The sequence below is a fragment of the Ceratotherium simum genome, chromosome 35 (assembly GCF_057802395.1).
Source record: "Ceratotherium simum simum isolate JZ-2026a chromosome 35, ASM5780239v1, whole genome shotgun sequence".
Taxonomy (NCBI): domain Eukaryota; kingdom Metazoa; phylum Chordata; class Mammalia; order Perissodactyla; family Rhinocerotidae; genus Ceratotherium; species Ceratotherium simum.
In genome coordinates this window covers 16,965,155-16,992,497 of record NC_141934.1, presented here as the reverse complement: position 1 = coordinate 16,992,497, position 27,343 = coordinate 16,965,155, and the positions used below count along the sequence as shown (strand labels likewise).

The window sequence follows — 27,343 nt, the reverse complement described above, 5'->3', positions numbered from 1 at the left end:
TCGAGCCCAATTCACTGTTTGCCCAGAAGCTTGGGGCAGAGGTCCTAGCAGAAGGAGATTAATTCTCCTGGCTCTCAGCCTTCTTGGAGAAATAAATGCCTTGTGTAACATCTGGCATATGCCGTCCACTCCACTGGCTGAACGACAGAAAAATTTGCCTGGCAGACTGTGTGCACTGAAATAAATGGGGTTGGGAGAGAGGGCATCTCATATTCATAATGTGCTGAGGGTACCATATTTTGTTATTTAATGCAAGTGGTTTATTCAAACACGTTTGTTCTAGCTCAGGCTGGAAGAAGAAGAGGTCATTTCAGAAGTTTTCATTTGTAGTTCATTTCTCTCCCCTGTTCCCGAGTAGATGAAGTGGGGCCCTCCACAGGCTGATTATCGGAGTTGTCTGTTGTAGGTGGGGAGGTGAGATTGATAGTGCAGTAATCAGTGACCTGGAGACTCTCACTCATAATTCAAATTGCGCTCTTGTTGCTTATGCCGTTATTGCACATTGGCCAGTCCAAACCCATGGAACCCTGTTGTCAGCGCTCCCAGCCTCCCAGGGGACCTCCCTGGAGATCTGGCCCAGGTTGGAGACAAAGAAAGCTCTGCCGTGGCTGCCACTAAATCTCTACTCTTGCGAATGAATCCTGATGAAACAGCCTTCCTTACACTCCCTGCTCCCTTTCCCTCATTCCCGTAATTAGAGAAATGATTCATTGGATGATGGGGTTTTCTGTGTTCTAGTTGCCACCTTAAGATGTTTAAAGGACTTGGGGTTTGAGCAACTGTTAGCATCTCTGTGGAAATACAGTAGACCTTACACATCCCAGGAAATCTTTGTAAGTAATTCCCTTGGTCTAAAGTGATTCTCCTCCTGTTGTCCCTTGATGTACGCACCCCAAAGCAAGTTGGGCGGCTGTGATGACGAGTAAATCAGCTTCTCCTAAGTCCTGGCTTCATCAGAGACCAAACCTTAACTCGCTCGGAGTAAAGACTTGTACAGATATGTTTTTGTGTTAATTTATAATCCATTTTTTCTCTCATTTTTTTTCTGGTGTTGGAGTCTTATTTAGAAAACAGGATAAAGGATGCTTGTTTATTAAAAGTTGCTTGGGTGTTCTGTGTTTTTTCTCTGCCCCCCAGTCTTCCTTAGTGTGATGTTTACTATAGTGAACCAAGGCCACAGTAAATGGGGGCTTCACCTTTTGTTTCTTCTTGGTGACCTTTGCTTTAAGGGAGAACCTCTCTCTCTTGAATTGTCACTGTGGTGTGTGTAACATCCCATATTATCAGGTAGCTATTGGTTATCATCTACTGCTGTGTGATGGACATTTATTTAGATATATTTAGTGTGTGTTATTATCAGAGGTGGTTTTTTTTTTAAATGATCGTCTTGTCTTCCCAAAAGTACACCAAAGTTTGTTTTTTTGGAAGGATTGTATTGATAACATTAGGGGTTCAGCATTGAAGCAGCAGCAAGTGGCCTTTTTTTCTTGCCTTGTCTGGTGGCACCTTTGTGCTTTTTTGAAATAACTATTTGAAGACCAGAGTATGGCACTTTGGCTTTTTCTATAAATTTGAGAGTGTTTCAGGCCACGCTTCCCATGGTCTTAGCCCCATCACTGCCTTCTGCTCCTCAGTATCCTCACAACCCTTAATCATGATCTAGTGAAAATGGGGGGAAATGTGAAGTAGACTTGAGACACAGCACAGTAAATTATATTCCTAATCCCAGAAGACTGAATTTTTCAGTCATCCTAGGGATGAAAAGTCGGCAGTTCAACCCCTCTGACAGGCCCCTGTGGTGACCAGGGCTGGAAGAGCCCCCTTGTTAAGACGGAGGTGCTTCATGATGGGCAGGAGCAAACCAGAGGGGAAAACAGACTTTGAGATTCCAAGAACAAGAAGGGGCTGGCTGTTAGCCCAGGTGGCCATCCCTATTCCAAAAGGTCTTTGTCTCTCACTAGACCGTGGTGTACCAGATGAATTCCCAAATTCAGACTAGTTCCTGCAAGTGATAACTTTGAAAAAAGTCGGTCTGGACAATTCTTATCAAGAACCTGTACATGTGTTACTCTTGTCAAGAACCTGTATGTGTGTTATTCTGGTCAAGAACCTGTACGTGTCTTATTCTGGTCCAGGAACCTGTATGTGTGTTATTCTGGTCAAGAACCTACATGTGTCTTATTCTGGTCAAGAACCTGTATGTATGTTGTTCTGATCAGGAACCTCTCCATGTGTTTTGTTTGAGGCATCTGCTTCAGTATTATACAGTGTTTGCTATGGATGTGTCTCGATATTTATTTTACCTCTGCTTGGGGAGTTTTTGTGTGCCCTCCACCCAGACTCCCTCTCTCCTGAGTCAGTGTCCTCATGAACTATTTCCAGATTTATGTAGCCATACCAAAGCCAGGATATTTTCATTGGTTTGGATACCAGTATTTATGGATGTGTAACTACCTAACTTAATTTTTTTTAAAACTTCTAACTGGGTCCAGTGTAAGATCCCAGAGGCTGATCTGCAAATCAAGCGACTTGTATTTGTATGTGAGACCCTGTGTTCAGGATTGGGTGACTTTTCTAAGAGAAATATTGGGGGTGGGGTGGGATTGGTTGCATTTTTTTTACCTAACTCGAGGGGGAAAATCCTATTTTTTACAATATTTTTGGTTTTGTTTTTCTATTAACATTTCCTTTTAGCCTTGAACTTTTGCTGAACTTCCTCCTGATTTAAAAATCTTGTTTCTAATCTGGGAATTTGAAATCTTGATATTAATGTTATACCGATTTTTCCAAAGAGTTCAAACCACTTTAATACCAGAACATGGTAAGAAATTTGCAGCCATTTCAAGCAGCTGGTGGGCTTTTTATATAACATCATTAACTGGTACTGTTAAATGTTCTGAGAGGTGAATGTAAAATGAAGTATAGGGTTTTTTTTTTTTTTTAAATAACAATAAACTTTCAAAGAGAAAACCAACATGCAGTCTGTGTTATATCCATTGTCTTGATAAACGATTGAAATTTATTTTCTTTTTTCCCTCCCGCGATTGTGGGGGAAGGAAGTTGGGGAAGAGGGAGGGATATACCAGATATTTGCTTGTTATGAAGAGTAAGATATGGAATGATGTGTCGAAGACGGACTCTCAGTTTTGTAAAGAGCAGTGAGGGGTGTTGACCCTTAAATGTAGTGTACTCTCTCCTTGTTGGAGATGATAAAACAGTCTAAATTAAAAATGAGAAATAATTGGGGCCGGCCCCGTGGCTTGGCGGTTGAGTGCGCGCACTCTGCTGCTGGCGGCCAGGGTTCGGATCCTGGGCGCTCACCGACGCACTGCTTCTCCGGCCATGCTGAGGCCGTGTCCCACATATAGCAACTAGAAGGATGTGCAGCTATGACATACAACTATCTACTGGGGCTTTGGGGGGAAAAATAAATAAAAATAAAGTATAATAAATGAGAAATAAAATTGACCTTGGATAGGAAAAACCTTAAGGCAGATTCACCGGTGTGATTGAGGAAGATGTACATTTGTACTCGAGAGCAGTACTGCCCAATCTTACCAAAAAATGATAGTATTTCTGCAGCTCCCCAGGGGGGTAACCTGATGAGGCTGCTTGCTGCCGCGGGTGACTGACTGGGCGTGCTTGTTCCCCGTTTGTGGCATACCCATCAGGAAGGGCTGCTTTATTAAAGCTTTGGATAATGGAGAGGGTGGTCACTATTGTTAAATTTTTTTATTGTAACATTTATACAGAAAAGTGCACAAATCTTAATTGTAGAAGTTGTTGAGTTTTCTCAAACTGACCACATCCACTTAACCAGCATCTAGATGAAGAACTAGCATTACCAGCACCCACGAGCCCCTTAGCTAAGCCTCCTTCCAATCACTACTACTCGCTGGGGTAACGGCTAGCCCGACTAGTTGTCTCTATTTTAGTCACCTTAACCTTCAAGCTCTTGGCTTTTCCCATAATAGTTCTAGCAGAGCCAAGTCCCTGGTGTAGGCTAGGGGCTGACCAGGGATGTGAGAGCTTAGAGCAAAGGATCTGGCTAAATGGGGGAGGTGAAAAAACAGATTCAAATCAACCCCCTCCCCCTTCCGTTTGTTATCAAGGCAAGTGGGGCTTGCCTGTGGTGTTAGTATCTGCCTTTTCTTGAGGACTTTGTACATGGCAGGCACTATACTAAACCCTTCGTGGGAGACATTTTCTCATTTAATTCTTGTAAGAACCTGTGAAAGAGTACTAATACTCCCAAACTTAAGGCGGGGCTTGTTAATATATCCAAGACTTATGAAACCCAGAGCTCAGCACTGTACCTAGACACCGTAAGTGCTCCGTAAATGTTAGTTGTCAAATAATGTTAGTGTAAAATGACATGTAAAGAAAGGCAAACTGATTAATAATAATGATTAATAATATAGCTCCAGTTCCAGGTACTGTGCCCTTCACTTGTATTCTCTCATTTAAACCTCATAACAACCCTGTCGTTATCACCAGTTTTCAGAGAAGGAGACAGACTCCTTTAGTCACAGAAGATGGTCTAGTAACTTCTCCAGGGTCACACACTAAGTGGCAGAGTCCAGATCTTTCAGATTCTGAGCCAGGTTTCCCAGCCACTACACTTTGCAGTTCTTTCCCGACCCCCTTTGTTAAAATTACATTCAACGTTTCCACCTTTCTCCTTCAGTGCTTCCCTGGGAGTTTGTTTTTATCTGCTCTCCCCTCTTAGACACGCATACTCACAGAGCAAACTTTAGAGGTAAAAACACTATTTGCTAGGACCCTTTGCCTTGCTGGGTGATGCTGGGCTCCTCCTCTGGCAGTAGAGTTGAGACAGTCACAGTTAGTAACCAAGAGGTTGCTTTCCTTTGAAACGGTGTGAGCATAACAGTTGTAAGAAGGAAGGAACCATTTAGAATGTAAGGAGTAATTGGGCTTGAAGGAGCCGACTTTATCTAATAAGCAACAGAGAGCCTTTGGAGGAAAACGTCTCTATTTCTCCAGATCCCTTTCTTCCTGCCTGCCATTGTCACCATCTATAAAGTAAGGAGGAGGGGTAGGAGCCACTGAACTGGTTTTAAAAATGTAGAAGGAGAGCTGGACATCCTGCATCTTGCTGCGCTCTGGATGTCGGTGGACCTTTTGGTGTCATGTCCTGCTATGGAGTCACTGAATGGAAGGACAGACCAGTTACACACCACCTGCTTCAGACTGTCTGTTCAGCTCCAGCCAGCAACCTGCATAACAACCAAACCTGGGGTTTTTGCGGCCTTTGGGCAGAGGCAGGAATAAAGCCAACGTCTGGTCTTTTTCACTAGTGTTAGAAAAACCCCAAACCCCATCTTTGGTAAAGCTAAGCACCTTTCCTGGTTTTAAAAGGAAGGCATTAGATGGAATGAATTAGAAACATGGGCAGCAGCTCACTCTCTTTGGACATAATAGCATGGTGAGAGAGATATTAGCTTTAGGAACTTTAGTGTTTGTCAGAACAGATATTTTTGTGGATAACTATGATTATTAAGACAAGAAGATATATATGTTTAGGAGGATCCCTAGGGGAGTGAGGTAGATAAGATACAGCATAGGTACCTAGAAGCTTAATCCCTTTACCCATTTTCTCTAATCTGTGTTTGCTCAATTCCGTGGAAGATACAGATCTATAAAATAACAAAATTCTCTTTACTCATGTGGGAAGACCAATAATCAAAATCTTAAAGACTCTCTCCCCTGTTTCTCAGAAGTTGGCGACTCAGCAGAGTGTTCTGGTTTTCTGCAGGCTGATGCTCAAATCTGTTGGCATCACCTCTCTATTGTGCCGATAGTGTGGATGGGCAAGGGGTGAAAGTAGGTGATATTCCAGATCCAGCTAGGAAAGTGATGCCAGTAGGAAACGAGCAGCTACTGAAGCCCCGGGTTGGCAAGTCCCTGCAGATAATCAAGAATCACTTTTATTTCACTGTCGATTCTTTTAGTAAGTATTGAGTGTTTACTGAGATGCAGTGTGGCAAAGCAAAGGCTTTGGAATCAATATGTGAATCTGGCTTTGCTGCCTAACTAGCCGTGTGACCTTGGGTAACTTAATCTCTTTGAACCTCAGTTCCCTCGTCTGTTAAATAATAATATCCACCTCAGAGGGTAGTTTTGAGGATTCTAATAATATTAACACATACAGCACTTACCATGTGCTAAGCATTTTAAGCATACTAAGTTATTGAGTCCTTATAATAACCCTACGAGGTAGGTACTATTATAATCCTCATTTTGTAGTTGAGGAAATTGAGAAACAGGTTAAATAACTTGCCTAAGGTCACACAGTAAATGGTGAGCCGGGATTCTAAGCCCAGTCTCTCCAGAGTCCTTGCTCTCATTCACCATGCTGTGCTGTGTGGTATACGTAACACGAGACTGGACATATGGAGTGCCCAGTCTGTGGAGACTGTCCCTTCCATTGCCATTGCTGCTGCTATCTGCTCCCTATCCTTGGATGTTAGTCTGAGTGACAAATCCTAAGAGACCAGAATGAATCCAGGAAGCTAGTTTAACACCAACAAACTATGAAAGTAAAGCTCCCAGCTTTAGAGATTATGCTAAGCATTAACTCCTACAAATGGGTTGTGAATGTCCAGCGTGCTGGGTTGTGAAGGATTCTGAGGCCCAAGTTCTGGTAGAGCCAGAAGAAGTGGCCTAATCAATTACTGTTGTCTGCGTTGGGCAAGGGAGCCCATTTGTTTGCCATTACTGATTTAGTTGGACCCATTCAGTTAAAAGATGAAAACCACTGAGGCCCAGAGGTGTTAAATGACTTGCCCAAGGTCGCATGGCTAGCTACAGGTAGTAGAGGTGATAGGGGTCCTGGGTTCATAATCATGGCTGGCCACTCGTTAACCTTGGAACATTTACTTCATATCCGTGCTTCAGTATTAGGGTACACTCATCCCAGTGTGTCTGGGACTTTTCTGGTTTTAGCACTGAAAGTCTTACATCCCAGGAACCCTCAGACCCAGGCAAACTGAGTTGGTCACCCTACTTAGTTTCCTCCTCTGTAAAATGGAGATGAGAATTGCCCCTTTTCCATGGAGTTGCTTTCAGGATTAACTGATTTAATATGTGTCAAACGCTTAGTATGTGGGACATAGTAAGTCCTCAATACATGTTAGTTTTCTGTTGTTGTTCTTGTTCTCATTATCATTGAAGCAAAGGGTCCTCGCCACAGAATGGGTTCCTGGAGACTTCCACTCATCCCAGTCAAGATAGGGAACCTTGCCATGATCATCTGGTCACCTGCAGCCAATTGTTTGGGGTGTTTTTTCTTCTACTTGAAATAGTAAATAGTCATGAGCTTGAGGATTACAGTAGTCATTGCATTAAACCCAAGTGATGTTGATTGAGCCTCTATTGTGTGTTAGGTAGTGTTCTAGGCTCTTTTTGGGGATTCAAAGATAAATAAAAGCATGGTTCCTCCCTCTGGGACAGTGGGGTGGGTAGCCATTGTTGTCAGTAACTCTAGTTCGTTGTAATAAAGGAGCTACTCTTGAGACGTGGAGAAAGTGGTACTGGAATGTGGGTGACAGAGAAAATAATAGCAGCTGACATTTATTGAGTAGGTGGCTAACTGCTTCACCTGCATTGTCTCATTAATTATTTACTGTAACCCTATGAGTTTGTTATTGCATATCTGCATTTTATAGATTGGGAAACTGAAGTTTAGGGATGGTAAGAAACTTGGCTCAAGTTCACCCAACTTGATTCCCAAGCAGGTCTTGCTGACCCAAAGTCTTATTAACCATGAATGCCTTACAATTTCTTCTGAAAGAAAATAAAATGTGAGCTTGGCCTGAAAGCTAGGCAGGCCTTGAGCAGCGTCTGTGGCTAGGAATGGGAATTCCACGCAGAGGAAATGGCTTGAGTGAAAGCACGGAGGTGAGAGAGTGGGTGGGGAGGGCATGTTTAAAAAGTCAAATGAGAGTATGTGTCCAATAATAAATCTGGATGAACGAGCTTTGAACTTTCAAATCAGTTTGCTCCCCAGCCTGGTATCTTTTGTCCTTCCACCCCTCGGGCTCACCTTCCTTTCCCGTCTGCCTCTCTCCTTTCTTCTCCGTCTCCCTGGCCCACCCCATTCCCTCCTCCGCCCCCTTTGTATATCGCCAGTGCGGTGGCTCATGACAGTCCTGCAGTGACGCTTTCTAATTTCACACTTACATGCTCCTGAAAGTATTCGTCAACTAACTCATATGCAAAACCAATAAAGGGCAACAGCACACATTCCTGTTAGACAGTAATTTTGTTTGACTCTCTTTCTTATGGTTTGATCTTTCTCCTTCCCACACGCATGGTGCTTTGACCTAACCAGAAGTGGAAGCTTTCAGGAATCCGGACATGGTGGGCTCTGTAAACATGTGAGTAATGGGAATGAATAAGGGCTCATGTTTATTGAGCACTTACAATGGGCCTGGGCGAGTGCTAAGTACTTTTCTTACATTATCCTATTTAATACATTCAGCAACCACGTGATGTGTGTTTTAATGATTCCCGTTTTACAGATGAGGAAATTGAGGCTCGGAGGAGGAAAGAGTGTTCACCTCTGTACCACATTCATACATTTCCTTTTCCCATTGGCTTCCCCCATCCTAACATAGACTGCCAAAGTATAAAGGATGCTTAGTTGCTATCTGAGCCAACCCTCTCCATTTTTCACATCTGGGAACAGACACTGAGAAGAGAAGGGACTTGCCTGTGATCACCCAGCTGATTAATGGTAGAGCAGGAGCTAGAATCCAGGTTTTGGAACTCTCAATTCAATGACTGAGAAAAATCCCAGTCTTGAGGCTGAAAGGCAGGGGTTTGAGAATTGGGTTTGAATTTCAGCTCTGCCACTTACAAGCTGTGTGACTTCAGGCAAGTCACATAACCTCTCTGGGGTCCAGTGTCCTCATCTAGAAAGTGGGGATAGAGCCAGCCCTGATGGCCTACTGGTTAAAGTTTGGCATACTCCACTTTGGCAGCCTGGGTTTGGTTCCAGGTCGCGGAACCACACCCCTCGTCTGCCAGCAGCCGTGCTGTGGTGGCAGCTCACATAGGAAAACTAAAAGGACCTACAACTAGAATATACAACTATGTACTGGGGCTGTGGGGAGGAAAAAAAACAGAGAGAGGAAGATTGGCAACAGATGTTAGCTCAGGATGACTCTTTCCCAGCAAAAAAAAAAAAAAAAAAAAGGAGCTAAGGCATAACAACAGGAGCCACCTCAGAAGGTTTTTAAAATTTATCTAAATGGAAGATTTTTGTAAAAATTATTTTATTGAGGTCATATTGGTTTATAACATTGGGTAATTTCAGGTGAACATTATTATATATCATTTTCTGTATAGACTGCATCGGGCTCACTGCCGGTAGTCTACTGTGAGGATTAAATGAGCCCATGCAAGCAAAGCGGCCAGAACCATGACCCTCATGCTTGAAACAAGCCTTAGGTCACTCTAGTGCTTTAGAAAATGTGTCCCGCGTTGCCCACTGCCTGTGTTAGGGGTCGTTGTTATTTCAGGAGTTCTGTGCCCCACCTGCTCAGGTCCTATCATGTCTTGAGGCTAAGCCCACAGCCACCTTCCAAGGGTTCCCCTGCCCAGGGCAAGCCAACAGAAGCCACTAGCCACAAACCTTGAAATTCAAGACAAACAGAGGTCCAGGCATCTGTTCTCCACCTTATTAACACTTCACTAGAGAAGAGTTTGAATTGCTGCCCCCCTGGCTGTGTTGAGAAACCCCCTGGACTGTGAGCTGGGGAGGACAGGGATTAGATCCCCGCCCCCTCTGCCCTCTAAATCCCCAGGGACTGGTATACCTATAGGCACACATTAAATGCTTATTGAATGCTTGGTTACTACCTCATCATTTCTCATTGCAGCATATTAACCTCTTTCTAAGATCAAAGTAATACATGTGCCATTTAGAAAGTCAAAGGATTCCACAAAGTTGGCCACAAAATATAGTAGTTCCCTGTTTTCTTCATTTCCCCTCCCAGAAGCAACCATTTCACCTCTTTTAGCTGATTATTTTGGTATTTAACTGCTGTTTCTATCTACTTATTACTAATGCTAGATATTTCAGTTCTGGCGTTCTCTATTAAGTTCCCACTGTGAAAGTCTACACTATTCACCCAGTATGGTTATTTCATAATTTTGATTACGTCAGTATTCAGTGTTTACATTATTATGCCTATGTAAATGCTAGTCACAGCTGAGCCATGTTGTAAACTCTGATTGCTTTTGCTTTCCCTGACACCGTTCCCCCCAGGAGTTAATAATAGTCTTGTATTTTTTCTCATTTTTGTTGTTTGCTTGGTTTTCTATGTACTTGTTATGAATTCAACCTCCAAGCCGTCACCAAGAGTCTAAATTCCCCCTAAGACGTTCCGAGGCACCAGGTATTCCATTGATTTCATCACCCTGAAAAGCCTTCTCCCTGGGCACCTCTGACTGCTCCACTCAGGACTGGTTGGCCCCCTGCCTGGCACACAGCTCTCCCTTTGGGGTCTCCCTTCACCACTGTACCAGAGCTCCCCTTTACCACTCTTTGGGTTTGAATCTCCCATTTCTTGTTTCTCTTGTCTCCCCGTTTCTCCACTTTACTCCCCCATTTTGGTAAAACGTGTCTTGCAGTAACTTACCAAGCATGATTAAAAACACTTCCATTCTGTTCTCTGGTTTGGCTACTATAACTACATTTTTAATTCCCAGAATTTAGGCCCACATATTTCCAGAATTGAAAAAGGCCTATTGAATGCTTAGCACTTAACTATATTTCAACCAGCCCCTCCCTTCCTTCACCTCCATTTCTAGAGGTTCCTTGTGCTGCTAATTCATTATCCTCAGGTTTCTCCATTGTCAATTTTAAGATTAAGGTTTTTTTTAAAATTTACTTTCCAGTTTCTAAAATTTGGTTGTTTCCTTTCCAATGTTTTCCATTCTGGTGGGTTTAATTCTAGGTTGGAAGTCATTTTGCTTCAAGATTTTGAAGGCGTTATTTGTTGCCTTCTAGTTTCCAGTGTTGCCTTTGGGAAGTCTGAAGCCATTCTGATTATTGATTCTTTGATCTGACTTTTTTCCCCCCAGGTTTATTGAGGTATTATTGACATATAACATTGTGTAAGTTTAAAGTGTCTAACACAATTTGATATACGTATATATTGTGAAGTGATTACCACAATAGGCTTAGTTAATATATCCATCAACAGTTACCATTTTTTTGTGTGTGGTGAGAACTTTTAAGATCTACTCTCTTAGCAACTTTCAAGTATACAACACAGTATTGTTAACTATAGTCACCATGCTATCCATTACATCCCCAGAATTTATTTATCTGATAACTGGAAGTTTGTACCCTTTGACCACCTTCAGCTCTTTCCCCAACCCCAGCCCCTGCCTCTGGCAACCACCAATCTCCTCTCTCTTTCTATGAGTTCATTTTTTTAAGATTCCACATACAAGTGAGATCATATAGTATTTGTCTTTCTTTGTCTGACTTATTTCGCTTAGCATAATGCCCTCAAGTTTCATCCATATTGTTGCAAATGGTAGGATTTTCTTCTTTTTTTTTTTTTTTGGCTGAATAATAATCCATTATATATATATATACCAAATTTTCTTTATCCATTCATCCATCAACTGACACAGGTTATTTCCATGTCTTGGCTGTTGTGAATAATGCTGCAGTGAACGTGGGGGTGCAGATATCTCTTTGAGATGACGATTTCATCTCCTTTGAATAAATACCCAGAAGTAGAATTGCTGGATCATATGGTAGTTCTGTTTTTAATTTTTTTGAGGAACCTCCATACTGTTTTCCATAGCCGCTGTACCAATTTACGTTTCCACCAACAGTGCACAAGTGTTCCCTTTGCTCCATATCCTCACCAGCACTTATCGCTTGTCTTTTTAATAACAACTATTTTAACAGGTGTGAGGTGATATCTCATTGTGGTTTTGATTTTCATTTCCCTTATGATTAGTGATGTTGACCATCTTTTCATGTTCCTGTTGGCCATTTGTGTATCTTCTTTGGTCATCTGACTTTTCAACATCTCTGGAAGCTCACAGAATCCTTGGTGTTTTGAAAGTTCATGCTAACGCTTGGTGTGGGCCCATTGTGCTACACAGTTAGTGGGCTTATTTAACTCTGGAAACTTATGTCCTTAAATTCTGAGAATTAACATATATGTATACCTAAATGCACACACACACTAACACACACATATATTTCACGGATGTGGTAGCCAGCCTCCAAGATGATCCCAGTGATCCTTGCCTCCTGCTGGTCATAGCCTTATACAGTCCACTCTCATTATTGGATCAGGGTTGGTCTCTGTGACCAATAGCATACAGCAGAAGTGATAGTAATTCACTTCTGAGATTGGAATATAAAAGACACTGTGATTTCTGCTTGGTCGTGCTTTCTCTTTCTCTTGGATTACTTGTTTTCAGGGAAGCCAGCTGGCTACCATGTGAAGCAGCCCTATAGGGATGTCCATGTGAAAAGGAACTAGGCCTGCTGCTGACAGGCAGCTAGCAACTGAGACTTCTGCCAATAGCCATGTGAGTTGGTCACTTTGGAAGAAATCCTCAGCCCCAGTCCAGCCTTCAGATGAGACTGCAGCCCCTGCTGACAGCTTGACTGCAACTTTGTGGGAGACCCTGAACCAGAACCACCCAACTAAGCTGCTCCCAGATTCCTGACCCTCAGAAACTGGGTAAGTGAATAAATGTTTGTTGTTACAAGCTGCTGGGTAATTGGGGTAATTTATTATGCAGCAATAGATAACTAATATAATGGATGATTTCCTCCCCTCCATTTTCTCGGTTTTTGCATTCAGGGATTCCCGTTACTTGGATAGTAGACTTCCTCTAACAGTCTTCACATTTTCTTTTCTTTCCTATTTTCTGTCTCTTTGCCTTTTTACTTTCTGTTCTGGGAGATTTCCTTAACTTTATTTTCTAACCTTTCTATTGAGTTTTATTTTTGCTCTTTCATTAAAAAAAAATTTCTAAGAGCTATTTTTTGTTTGTTTTCTGATTTTTAATCTCCTCTTCTTTTTAAAAAGTAGTATCCAGTTAATCCAGAGACCATTTGTTTTATCTCCTCTAGAGAAGAAATCTCCAGTCTTTTGCTGGATTGGGATCTTGGCAGTCTTGCTGCATGAAGCAGGGAAGCGGAGCTGGGAACTGACCACTTCTTGAACTGAATTTCATCCGGTCCTACGTCTTCACCTTCATTTCTAGAGGTGCCTTCATTTCTGCTTGGGTGCTGCTCATCCGTGATTCTCAGCTTTCTCCACTGTTGGCTTAAGACATCGTTGTGTTTTTTTCATCTACGTTCACCTTCTACAATTTTGTTTTTTTCTCACCTGTTCTCTCCATTCTGGGAGATAGAAGTCCTAAAAGAAAACAAAACAAAGCAAAACACCCTTATAGTTGTTTTAGCGGGATTTCCTGGAAAAGAGAAAAACAGATCTGTATAACCAACCCTCTTTACGTCAGCGCTTCATGCCTTGCCTGCCTCTACCTCTCTCTGGGACCTTCTGTGACTCATTTGGCCTCTTGCTCATCAAGACAATAAAGGGGACATTGGCTATCTCACGGTCACTGTGGTTCTGAGGTCACAGTCTATGAATAACTACAGTGAGAACATTAGTAGGTCAATTCCAAATTATCAATACATCCTTACTTATTGCAAAGCTGCTGTTTTGTTCCTGAAGACATGTCAGTGACCTTTAACTGCAGACTTTGACTTCAGACTTGAGTGTCAAGATTTAAGAAGAGGAATTTACATACACACACCTTGAAGGTCTGAATGTGTGTATATAACACAGTGCCTGTGGGTTTATATGCATATACGTGCACATATACACATCTCAAAAATGAGCCTCTTTGCCAAACAAAACCCACCTTTGGACTGTGGGTGGATTGAGAAGCATGAAAAATGTTTAGCCTAAAGTATGTTTAAATATTCATGACGTCTTCAAAGCAAAGCTGTTGAGAAGACTAAGCCACCTGGAACACAGCTGTGATGGTACAATGAGGCATCTTGAAAAATCAGAGTCTCATGCAGGGCTGGGAAGAATACTCAGAGGTGACCTAGCCCAGCCTCTTGCTGCCCACTGTAATAAAAACTGCTTTGGATATGTCATGCCCATTATTAGCACGATCAGATTAATATTTAGAAAGTGTAGTACTATTTGCCAGCTTGAAGATAATTATATTTGGGGTTATACAACGTATTTGGGGTAACAAATTCCCTTTATTTACTACCTATCCTTCCTCATCTGATATGGTTTTAGAGATGGCAATTATGTGGCCACTCATCACGACTCTCCCTCTTGTACCCATGGCAGACATTACTAATCAGTCATGCCCCTCATTCTCTCTAGGCCCAGATGTGAGGTCTCAGAATCCTTTCCACACAGTACTCCTTGCAGCCACCAGCAGTTGATTGAGGATGGGGTGGGGTGGCAGGCACACCAGATGAAACATATAAGCCATTTCTGGTTAGGTCTTTTATCGCCATTCTCAGTTGAATGTGCTCCAGTTCACATGACTTTACCCAGAACTCATCTAGGCATGGTCCATCTAGAACAGACTAGGATAGGATTTTGGCTTTGGGGGCCTAGAATCTCTTTAGTGATTTTGTTTTTGTTTTTGGTATCTCACCTCCCATGATTGTCTGTGTTTTATTTAAATTCCAAGGGTTTAAGTGCTGGTGCAGTTGGTTTCTTGAACTGAATAGCATACTCTATCCTATTGCATGTCATCGTATTTTTATTCTAAACCAGGGGCCAGCAAACCATGACCCCAGGGCGAGTTCAGCCCACCATCCGTTTTTGTAAATAAAGTTTTCTTGGAGCACAGCCACACCCATCAGTTTATGTACTATTGTCAGTGACTGCTTTTGCACTAAAAGGGCAGAGTGGAGTAGTGGTGACAGAGACTGTCTGGCCCACAAAGCTGAAAATATTTACTATCTCGCCCTTCACAGAAAAAGTTTCCTGACCTGGTTCTAAATGATCATTCAGGCTTCTTTTGGCTCTCGACTATGACCCAATGTTTTTTCCATGGTATATTCCATTCTTCTACTAACCCACTTCATTATACTTTCATCCAGCCCCGTTTTCTCCATTATACTCAGAGGCGCTCCTGAGCAATGGTAAGTGCCCTGTTGCCATTCTGATATGCTGATAACACACACTGCTGTTTGTTGAGCACTTATGCCGTCCGGACAGTGCTAAGCCATCTACATAAATAAAGTGAACAAAAGTAAGCACATGGCTTGGCATAGTGCCTGGCATAAGGTAGGTAGGTGCTCAATTATTATTTTTAATTTTTACAACAGCCCCATGAAAGAGCAAGTATTATTAAACAAGGAGTTTAAGTAACTTATTTACTCAGGGTAGCCAAGTTGGTAAGTGGCACAACTAGATTCCAACTCAGTTTGGACTGATTCCAAAACTTGTGACCTCTTCATTAAACCTTGTTGTCTGTTTCTACTACGTTTTCCTGACTTACCAGTCTAGTAATCTGTCAAGCAATTAGAATAATGGGCATTATGTATATTATGTGTAATATATATATTAATGTGTGTATGTGTGTGGTGTAGTGTATTATCTCAGATCCCCCTAAAAACATGCAGGTTAGATATTGTTCCCATTTTACAGATGAAGAAAACGAGGCTGAGAGAATGTCATACAGATAGTAAGCTGTGTTGGTACAATTCTAAGTTGTTATGATTCAAAAAGCTTTATACCACACTGCTATGATTCACAGCCATGATATAAGGCTGAGCTGAATTCATTCAGCAGTTTCTACAATCATATTTATAGGGCACCCACCCTATACCAGGTACTGTGCTCAATCCATGATATGTTTTTTCTATAGTGAATTCCCTTTCTAAGTGCTTAGAAACTGTCTAATTGTCTGATGTTTGTTTTTAATTTAGTATACTTGGTAACAGATGTTTGGGGTTGCATTCTCAACTCTTCCAAAAAAATTGAAATCTAAGATGTTGTTTTGTACCTCAATTTCCCCATCTGTGAAATGAGAAAGAACATACCTGTTTTTACATCTTCCAATTTTTTAAGTTTATGAGATTTCAAACGAGAGTTTGCATCGAACAAAGATTGCAAAGTGAAAGGCTGTGGGTAGGATCTAATCTGCAGATGTCCTTTTTGGCTTACGCGGTGAATTGTAAGGAATTGATTTAATTAAAAAATTTGAAATTGAGAGATTTTTGAGCTTCTCCTGAGTAATTAGATAACTTTGCAAGACTGAGTTTGTTGTTCTAGATGGACACGGTGGCCGGAGCTGAGTAGAAGCTTCTCCTTTTAGACGGAGCACATGCTCTCCTGGTAACAGTCCCCATCATGCCTATTGTCTCCCCAACACTGAAGCCATGTCAATTACAAAATGTCCATTTTAGTCATTTAATTTGCCCTCTGATCTTTGTAGACAGTTGAATTTGCAACTTCCACATTCAAACGAGATATTTCAGCTGGGAGTAAGAAAGAACATCATCTATGAGAGGAAATATGCTTTACAACCATTTGAACTAAATCGATAGAAAACTAACTCCCCGATTATGTATTTTAACGAAACTTATCTTTAAATCAGAACAGGACATTTAAAATAAGAATACGTGAAAGAAAAGTTATTTTTAACACACACACATATATAATTATAGACTGTGATGCCCACCTACTTATTGAAGGCAAATGCTACCTCTATAAAATTATGGGGGAATCATAATTGTGTTCAAGCCCAGCTAGGCTCACTGAGAAGCCAGCAATACCTTGGGCAGTACCATCTCAATTCTTTGGCATGAGTTTGGCTTTTGGAAGGGAAATAGTGTATTTAGCACACTCTCTTAAATTCCAGCTAACTCTGGACTCTTATTTTTTAAATGGATGTCACTCCTAGAAAAGGGAACAGTAAATAAGAGAATGGATAACTCTACCAAAATGTCAATTCTCCAGGACATTTTAATTATTTCCTTTGTGTAGTTTTTTGCTTTATTTGCTGCTTATTTTAAAAGACTGAATGCTGGCAGGAAGTTATTTCTTCTTCCTGAAAGCTACAAAGCATTTGCTCTTTGCTTTCTGCACTGCTGTTTCAATAGTGCCTGGTACAGAGTGAGTGGTCAGTAATGCTCATAGAATGAATGCTTGCCCCTCCTATGGTGACATTTACAATTACTCATCTCAGTCACAAAAAGCGTGCTAATGGGACAGAGGTAGAGCGTTTGATCCCTTTCTGGAAAGCGTGTTTTTGTTTGGGCTTTCTGAAATAGGTGGCCTTACCACCCCCGCCAGCTTTGTTCACAAGTGAACAAAGAGTGAAATAAGAGAAGCGGATCTGGCATCCTCCCCCACTCCCAACACACACACACACACGCGCGTGCACACACACACACACACAGTGCAATTCAAAGTCTACTCCCCACAGAATACACAGCACATGTCATCAGCACCAAAGTCATTCCCTGAGTCTAGGTCCTTGCTCGAACTTCACATTTCCAACCTATTCTTTGACAGCAAACTAAACAGCAGTTAGATCTTGTGGAGCGAAGCAGAAATCTCCTTCCCCAACCACACTACTCCATATTAATACCATTCCCCCTTCAAGCTCTCAGCGCTTACTCTCTGTACTACTCACTTGGCAGGTAATCATGCACATCTCTTGTTCTGTTATTTAAATCCCATCTTTAACCTTTCTTATGTTGGTTTCTTCCTCTCTCTACTGGATCATATGCAAATTGAGTACACGGAGAGGTAGACATTAGCATGGTTCCCTGTACATAGTAAGTCTGTTTCTTTGTTTACCTCAGAAGCATTCCTTGAGACAAGATTTGGGTCCAATTAGTTCATTTGGGAGGTGATCCCAAGTAACTTGGTGAGGGAGTAGGAAAGTGAGACAGGCAAAGGAAGAAAGACAGAAAAGGGGGTGATGGAGAGTGGGCTACCACTGTGGGCAATTGGGCACAATCCTGCTGGGGACCTTCTGAGATTGTATGGTCTAATAGAAACATAATGCAAGCCACAAATGCAAGCCACATGTGTAATTTTAAATTTTCTAGTAGTCACTTTAAAAAAGTAAAGAGAAACAAGTAAAATTAACTTCAGTAATATATTTCATTAAACCCAATATATCCAAAATATTACTTCAGTATGTAATCAATATAAAAATTATTTGTTGGCTGATTGAAAATCTCTGATTCCTGCCATGGCAGCCTTTTCCCCTTAGTTTTGGTGTCAGCGTTAAGGACTGCTGTATGTGGTTGTACAGGTTGAGCGCTGCATAACTCTAGGGGGCACCACTCACCTAGGCTTCCATAGACTGCAATATGTATGGCACTCCTAAAGTTGTGCAGTGCCCAACCTGCACAACCCCTCATGTGAGGACTGTCAGCCTGTTACCTCTTGATTATTAGTATGCTCATCACTTTGGGGAAAGAATAAAGGATTGTTAGAGCAGACATATTCACTTGGGCTTAGCTGTAGTACTCTGTCTTTTAAGGGTCACTAACATTTTGAGCACCTGGCATCGTTTCCTTTTGAGCCAGCATCATGAGTAATCAGCAGAAGCCAGCACCTCCAGGGCCCTGCAATCACTCTAAAGGAGTCAGCTTCACACCCACTGCTAATTTTAGCCTGCAATCAGCAGAGGGTACCAAGGAGTCTTTTTGCTAAGCACCCTTACGGACATGGCTTGGAAGTGGCTCGCCCAGGCTGTGGCTGGGAGCTGGGAAAGAGCAATGTCTGTCGCCCGAGCTTCCTCTCCATTGGTGGGTTTCCCCACTTCCCTTTGCCCAGACCCTTCCTTCTCCCCTGGGCTTCTTCACCTCAGTCACTCTCAGATGTCTGGCTCCAAGAGTCAGTGAACTCTGGATGCCTGAGGCCAGTCGCTCAGTCCCAGAGGGGCTCTGAGTTGCTTTCACTCCTTTTTCATTTTTGCTTTGTGGTGGGCAGCAAGCCATGTAAGTAGAATCAAATTGGTCTGATTGTAGCATCTAGGAAAAAATATACAAAGCAGTTTGCAGGAAGGAAGTTGTGAAATTAATTGAATACAGAATTGGAAAGGAACTCAGAAATCGAGCACTCCAGCCATTTTCTGTTACAGATGAAGAGCAGGAGAGTCTGAGAGGTCAAGGAGCTCATTCAGGCTCGCACAGTGGGCTAGTGGCAGAGGATTAGCTTCCTTGTGGAAGAGACTATGTCTTATTTACCTCCCTAATGCATTGTGTCTGGCACATGGTTAGCATTCAACAAATGTTTGTGGAATGAATTGATGCATTTTTATAATACCTAGACTATCTAGAGGCCAAAATGTATACATTTTTTTCATGTATCTATGTAGTGTGTATTTGTTGATTTTGCAAATCCAACATCCATTACCCTTCCTGCTTGTACATTCCTCCCTCACCCTGGGGGGAGCCATGTGATCCACGTGTGGCCAATCAGAGCATTCCATTCCTCTAGCCACAGTGATTTCGTTCAATGATTGACATGTGATCCAAGCCAGACCAATCATAGGCAATGAGAACTCAGTTCTGGGACCTTTTTTTGGCCATGCTCTGGCCAACAGAGGAAAGCCAGCCTGAGAACAGAAGCCAGTACAGAGGAAAGCAGAATTGAGAGCTGGAGGGAGCAATGCTAAGTTTTGCTGATGGCATCTGAGCACCAATATTCATGTGTATCTGAAGCCAGTGTCTATCCCTAGAGTTTTCAATGATGTGAGCGGATAATCCCTTCTTTTTAAAAAACCGGTTAGGTTTTTATCATTTGCATCTGAAACCAAATGACAAGTAAACTAGCTTTAAAGCACCAATGACACAACCCACAGATTAGTTAGTACCTTCAACATCTCCTGTTGTTTGGATGTTCACCCTCCCGTGAGCTCAGGGAACATGGTCCCTCTCCACCCTTAAGGGGTAAACTTTGATTAGCCTAAACTTAGTGATTTTATTCTCTTTACCAGTGGCTGCTTTAGGCATGAGCAGGTGATGCAGGCCTGGTGAATGAGACTTGGAAGGATGTTTGCTGCCTGGTTTCTGGGATAGGTTTCCCTCTTGGGTATAAAGAAGTAAACCTTTCCCTGCCTTTGTACATGGCACACAAGGGTGTGATGACAGGATCTGCAGCAATCAGCTTGAGGCCATGAGGAGACAAGTCTGAAGATAGGAGCCAGCATGCCGAGGGTAGTAAAGCAGAGAGATGGGAAAAGTCTATGTTGTTGATGGTATCATTGAACTACTAACCTTCATTATTTCCAGACTTTTCAAAATTTGAGATATTTTTTAAGCCACTTTTCATTTCGCATTCTGTTACTTGTAGCCAAAAGCATCTTGATTAAAATAACTGTTTTTAAAATATATTTTTAAGTAGAAAAGAGAAGTGAGAACTTGGAAGGAAATATTAGAGGGATGATCAATATGTAAAATAATTAAATGAGGAGTTGCTTTAATAGAAGTGCGGGTGAGATGCTGAAACCTTGTTCACTTGGACCCCAATATTTTCCCTTATGGCAGGCCCCGAGTTGCCTCTGGAACCCTGTGACTCTATAGAACCTAGTTTGAAGACTGGCCTGTAGGCTATCTTTTTAACTAGAACAAAGTTTCTCAGCCTTGGCACTATTGATATTTTGGGCTATAATTCTTTGTTGTGGGGGCTGTCCTGTGCATATAGGACACTGAGTGGCATCCCTGGTCTCTACCCACTAGATGCCAGTAGCACCCTGTCCCCAGTCATGACAACTAAAAATGTTTCCAGACATCTTCAAGTGTTCCTTAGGTGGGCAAAATTGTCCCTAGTTGAGAACCACTACACTAGAATTGCTTATTTCTCAAGTATTTTAAGATTTTATTTATTTTATTTTTTTTATTTTTTTCCCCCCAAAGCCCCAGTAGATAGTTGTATGTCATAGCTGCACATCCTTCTAGTTGCTGTATGTGGGACTCGGCCCCAGGATGGACGGAGAAGTGGTGCCTCGATGCGCACCCAGGATCCGAACCCCGGGCCACCAGCATTGCAGCGCGCGCACTTAACCACCAAGCCACAGGGCCAGCCCCTCTCAAGTATTTTAGAACAATACATTTGCTATATTGTTGGGACAGTCTTGAGATGTCATTAAAAACAAATGAGTTACAGAAAATAACAAGAGATGGAGAGGATGTGGAGAAATTGGAACTCTTGTACATTGCTGCTGGGAATGTAAAATGGTGCAGCCTCTGTGGAAAAGATTTTCGTTTTTCTTTAAAAAGTTAAACATAGAATTACCATATGATCCAGCAATTCTATTCCTAGGTGTATTCTGCAAAGAATTGACAGCAAGGACTCAAACATATATTTGTACACTAATGTTCATAGCAATGTTATTCACAATTACCAGAAGGTGTAAGCAACCCAAGTGTCTATTGACAGATGAATGGATAAGTAAAATGTGCTCTCTACATACAATGGAATATTATTCAGCTATAAAAAGGAATGAAGTTCTGATACATGCTACAGTATAGGTGATCCTTGAAAACATTATGCTAAGTGAAATAAGCCAGACACAAAAGGGAAAATATTATATGATTTCACTTATATGAATAACCAGAATAGGAAAATTCATACAGATAGAAAATAGAGTAAAAGTTATCAGGGGCTAGGAGAGAGGAGAATGGGGAGTTAATACTTAACGTGTACAGAATTTTGATGTAGGGTGATGAAAAATTTTGGAACTAGATAGTGGCTATAGTTGCACGACATTTTGAATGTAATTAATGCCATTGAATTGTATGCTTAAAGCTGGTTAAAATAGCAAATTTTACGTTATATACATTTTTATCACCAAATAAAGCAAAACAAAAAACCCCAAATGAGTTAAAGTCATGAACTTTGCCAGGTCCTGTAGTGTTTTGGTGCAATGCATTACCAAGATGCTGTGGCGTGTGATAGAACATTTGAGGGGAAGGAGTAGGTGGGATTCGGGGACTTGGTGTTCTGGCATTAAGATGAGAGTCTGTGGAATTCTAAGACATCCATGTTATAGTTATAGGTTCCGTCAAGTACTTGCCATGTACCAAGCACTGTGCTAAGGTCTTTACACAAAGCACCGCATTTGACTCTCAAAACAACGCTACAAAGTAGGTGCTCATACTGCCCTTTTACATATGTGAATAAACTGAGGCTTAGGAATAGAGGTAGAGTCAGCATTCAGACAAACCCATGTGGTCAGGTTCCATATGGGTCCCATGCTGTTAACCGTTGAACTCTCTTTTTGGCTGAGGTTTGGAGTCAAAATGCTTACCTTTGGATTAAAAAACCTATTTTGCATATTTACTTAGTTAAACAGTAATAAAGGAGAAATGAAGTTGTTAGTGGCTCCCAAGCAACTCTGGTCTTTCTGACTACACAGTTAAAAAAAAAAAATCACATTCCACAGAAGATGTGTTTTTCTCTGAATAATGTCATTTAGATCAGAGGAGTGTTTTTCCCAGGAGGAAGGCTGAAGCACGTGGGCATTTCAGGGGGTCCTGGTGCTCCTGAGATGTGAATTTGCACTTTCCTCCTGGGGCTTAGACAGCTATATCCAAATTTTCTTGTCTATCTTTCTGCCGTATTGGGGGCTGGATTATGGCATTTGATGGTTTACTCTGTGTAATCTCTAGACAAAACATGTCTCCACTTGGCTGCCGGGAGAATGTTGATTTATTCTGCTTCTGGATCTAGAGCGGTAAATGAAGTGATTGAAAATGCAACGTGTGTATGTGTGTGTGAGTGTGTGCATGTGCACGCATGTGTGTGTTGGTACACAAGGATATGTGTAAAGAGAAGCAAATGAGCCTTAAATCTAGGGATTTTAAGTGGAAGTTTCTTGAATTGCCTTTAAGGGTTTAAGGGATTGCAAACCCTCCCTTCCCCGAAATTATATGCAAAACTTTGTGTCCATGGTATGATTATTTTTTTGGAGGGCACACAACGTAGTGTTCTTCAGAATCTCAAAGGGGTTTTAGAGAATGTCAGTCTGTAATTTTGTGATGCCTATTACCTGGCACGTCTTTCTCTTTGAAGAGCCACAATCATCTTAGGTATGAGAGGTCCTTGATATTTAAGAAGCACCTTTATTTAGGTAAGGGGCTGGATGGAGAGAGCAGCAATGGGAATTGTTATTATTTTGAGCTTGTTAATTTTGAAGCTTGAAAAAACCCAGCCAGATTGAAATAAACTTTGGCAAAATGAGCCTGAGCATACCAGTCTGCTCCTTCAACCACCTCCCTCTCCTTCCAGTTCCTTCCCCTCCCTCTGTTCTGCTGTTCCAACCTCGGCCCACTTTATGTGCTCCAGGCCTGGAAACAACATGGGGAGTGTATAGACCAGACACCTTCACTTTATTCCACTTGTGTCTGGCATGTAGTAGGAATTCAAAAAATGGTAGCTTAAAAAAAGCATATCATCCAGATCTCTGTGAAATGGTAATTTGTTCCAGACATAGAACAAGGAGAGATTCCCGTTCTTCTCTTATAACCTAAGTAGAACCCGTAGACAAGCTCAGATTTTACACATTCACGGCCAAGTGGGAAGCCATCTGAATGTGAGTTTCTTTACTTAACAAACAAGTATAATTAGCTGAGTTTTCACCACACGCCATGCTCCGTATATGATCCTTAATGTGCATGATCTCCATCAGTCATTACAGCACTCGGGGAGGTTGGTACTCTCAAACCCATGTTAGAGATGGGGAAACAGGTTTACAGAGATGAAACAATTTGCCCAAGGTCAAACAGCAAGCATCAAGAGTGAAGGTTTGAAAGCCCGCTGCTTCCACGATGCGGTGCCATTCGTGTGAACCTTGCATTTTCTGTTTTGATCAGGAAAGGCTTCCTGTGTGAGAAGGACCATGAACTGAATGTTAACAAATGGTGTGATATATTCAGTGAATGTGTCTGTCTGTAGTTCACTTGGGAGTGAGCAGTCCTTCTCAAACTTTACTGCGTATACAAGTCACCTAGGGATCTTATTAAAATGCAGATTCTGATCCAGCAGGTGAGTGAAGCCTGGAGTGGGGCCTGAGATCCGCATTTCTAACCAGCTCCCAGGTGATGCTGCTGCTGTTGATCTGTGGATATTTTGAGTAGCCAGGAAATACAGTATTAAGTTTATAAAGGACTTGCTCATTTATGGTCTCATTTGCTTCTCACCCAAGCCCTCTGAGGTATCCATTATTATTTCTACCTTTGAGATAAGGAAATTGAGAGTCTGATTTGAAATAGCTACCGTTTTCAAGTGTCAGGGATTTCTAGGGACACAATAGCAAACAAGACAGGTATGGTTCTTATTTAAAGAAATTGACAATCCAGCAAGGAAAACTCTGAATAATTAAATTTGAAAAGTTGTGAGTGCCTCAATGAACGTTTGTAAAATGGATGAATGGCGTGGGCTGTCGGTGTTGCTATTCATCCTAGGAGGAACAGAAACAGGCTTGGGGCAGGGGAAGATGATGTATTCAGTCTTGGACGATTGTGGTGACATCCTGGTGTAGCTGTCTAGTAGGCGGGTCTGGAGTATAGGAGAGTGATCCAGGGTGAGGAGAGTTGAGAGCGTGAGAACCATCAGTGCAAAGGTGGTAATTGAAGTTACAGAAGATTAGATTCAGCATACAAAAGAACATGAAGCTGCCTAGGAGAGTTTAAAGTGTGAAGAGCCTAGAATGACTCTGAGCATAGGGACCTGTCTGGCCAACAATTATGCGTTGGCAGAGGAAGAGGAGCCCATGAAAAAGACCAAGAAATATCCTCCAGGGAGGTAGGAGGAAAGCCACTGAAGCCAGGGGAAGAGAGAGCTTCAAGGAAGGAGTGGTTCGTCATGGATGATGGGATAAGCCAGTGTCACCTGCCTCCTGATGCCACACAGAGAAGAGGACACAACATCTCTTCTGTGATACTCCTGCCCAAAAATGCATATCCAGAATCTAACCATCAGAAAACACCAGACAAACCCAAATTAAGGGACATTCTACAAAACAAATGGACTGTACTTTTCAAAAATATTTGCATCTTGAAAAACTAACAAACCGTTCCAGATAAAAGGAGAGTAAAGAGACATGACAACTAAATGCAATATATGGTTCTAGATTTGATCTTAGGTCAGAAAAAAATTGCTATAAAAGACATTCTAGGAACAATTTACAAAATTTTAAAATGGGCTATCTGTTAGCTAAGAGTTGCTATAGACTGAATATTTATGTCATCCCCAAATTCACATGTTAAATCCTAACAGCCAATATGGTGGTATTTGGAGGTGGGGCCTTTCGGAAGTGATTAGGTAATGAAGGTGGAGCCCTCATGAATGGGATTGCAACCCCTATAAAAGAGACCCCAGAGACTTGCCTTGCCCCCTTCTGTCATGTGAGGACACAGCGCGATGGTGGTCGGCGAACTAGGAAGCAGCTCCTCACCAGGTATTGAATTTGCCATCGCCTTGATCTTGGACTCCTCAGCCTCCAGAACTATGAGGAATACATTTCTGTTGTACATAAGCCACTCAGTCTATGGTATTCTGTTATAGCAGCCCAAACAGACTAAGACAATAGTATTGCAGCAATATTATTTTTCCAGAATTTGATATTGTGCTGTGATTATGTGATAGGAAGATCTTTGTTCTTAGGAAACATGATGAAGTATTTAGGATGAGGGGTTGTGGTGTCTGCAACTTACTCTTCCGTAGTCCAGAAAAAGAAAGGACAAATACATAAGGCAAAAAAAAAAAAAAATTAATTGGTGAATCTGGGTGAAGGAGACATGGGTATTCACTATACTATTCTTACAACTTTTCTATAGTCTTGAAAAATTTCAAAGTATTATGTTAAAAAAAATAGAAAAGAGTGATATGCACACTATCAAATTCTGTAGAGAGGTCAGGAAAGATAAAGGTCAAAATTGTCCATGGATTTAGCCTTGAATTAATGGCACTTAAATTCTAGAAAGAACCCTATAAATGAATATATAATTACAAATTGGAATAAGGATTGGACAAAAAGAACAGGGTGCTATATAAGAGAAAATCATGGATGTAATTAGTGCTTTGGTCAGACCAGTTCTAGTGGAGTGGAGGAGGCACAAGCCAGACTGCAATGGAATGAGCAGGGAGGAGAGGATGTGGAAATGAAGAGGGTAGACACTTTCTTCAAGAAGCTTGAGTGAAGAGCAGGGAGCTGTAAAGTACGGCCGCTAGAGGGAGAGGTGGGGTCCAGGTGGAAGGTTTGGAAGAGGTTACATGTGCATAGGGTATGGAATGATGGGCAGGGGCTTCCAGGAAGGTGGAACATGCATGTTCTGTACAAGGGGAGCAAGGGTGGGCACTGAGAAAGATGGTGTGTCTCGAGTGTGGAATGTGTGTGAGTGGGTGGTGGAAGGGGCAGCTGAGAAGGCAGGTAGGGGTTAGATTTAGAAGAACCTTGATTTCCAGGCTGAGTATCTTGACCTTTGCCTGAAGAGGTTAAACCTCTTGTCTGGTGTCTCAGCCAGAAGATAGCTTCCAAAGCTCCTCTACACAGAGGAAAATGTGTTTTATTAAGTGTTCCAGGTACTCAAGCCAGAAGCCAATGTACCACTCTTGCTACCCCAACTCCTTCAGCCCCCACACCCAAACATTAGCGAAGCCTGTCACTTCCACCTTCTAGGTATGTGTCTGTTTACAGTTCTCTACCTCTACTGTCACCACCCTGGTCCAAACACCATCATCACTCTCCTAGCTGATCCCCCAGCTGCAACCCCGTCTCCGCTGAGCAGACAACATGATATTTAACAATGCAAATTGAACCATGTCACCCCACCTCCTCCCCTTTCTCCAAATTTATTCAATGACTTTCTTTTTTCATTCAGGAGAAAATGTAAAGATAACTTTAACATGGCCCGGACTTAACATGGCCCGTCAGGTCCTGTATGTTCTGGCTCCTGCCTCTCTCTCCAGTCTTACTTTGTCCCATCCTTCCTCTTCTTTACTCAGCTCTAAACACATATTTATTGGGATTTCTATTCTTTGATGGGGCAAAGCTCTTTTTGGACTCGGAGTCTTTGCTCTTTCTTGCTCTTCACTCTGCCTGGACCTGTCTCTTCCCGACCCCGATCCTTTACCTGGTTAATCCCTGGGTTAGTGTGCTCGGGCTGCTATAACAAGGTACCACAGACTGGGTGGCTTAAACAACAGGAATTAATGTTCCTACACTTCTGGGGGCTAGAAGTCTGAGATCAAGGTGTCAGCAGGTTGCTTTCTTATGAGGCCTCCCTCCTTGGCTTGTAATGGCCATCCTCTCCCTGTGT

General features: G+C 42.0%; 1 long non-coding RNA gene across 1 annotated transcript; it reads left to right on the top strand.

The window, feature by feature from the left end:
• Positions 1–181: 181 nt before the first annotated feature.
• Positions 182–16,269, top strand: LOC147912465 (uncharacterized). The gene is made up of 3 exons (XR_015549979.1): positions 182–8,399; positions 10,378–12,746; positions 13,142–16,269. It is a non-coding gene; the product is annotated as an uncharacterized LOC147912465 (long non-coding RNA).
• The last annotated feature ends 11,074 nt before the right edge of the window (positions 16,270–27,343 follow it).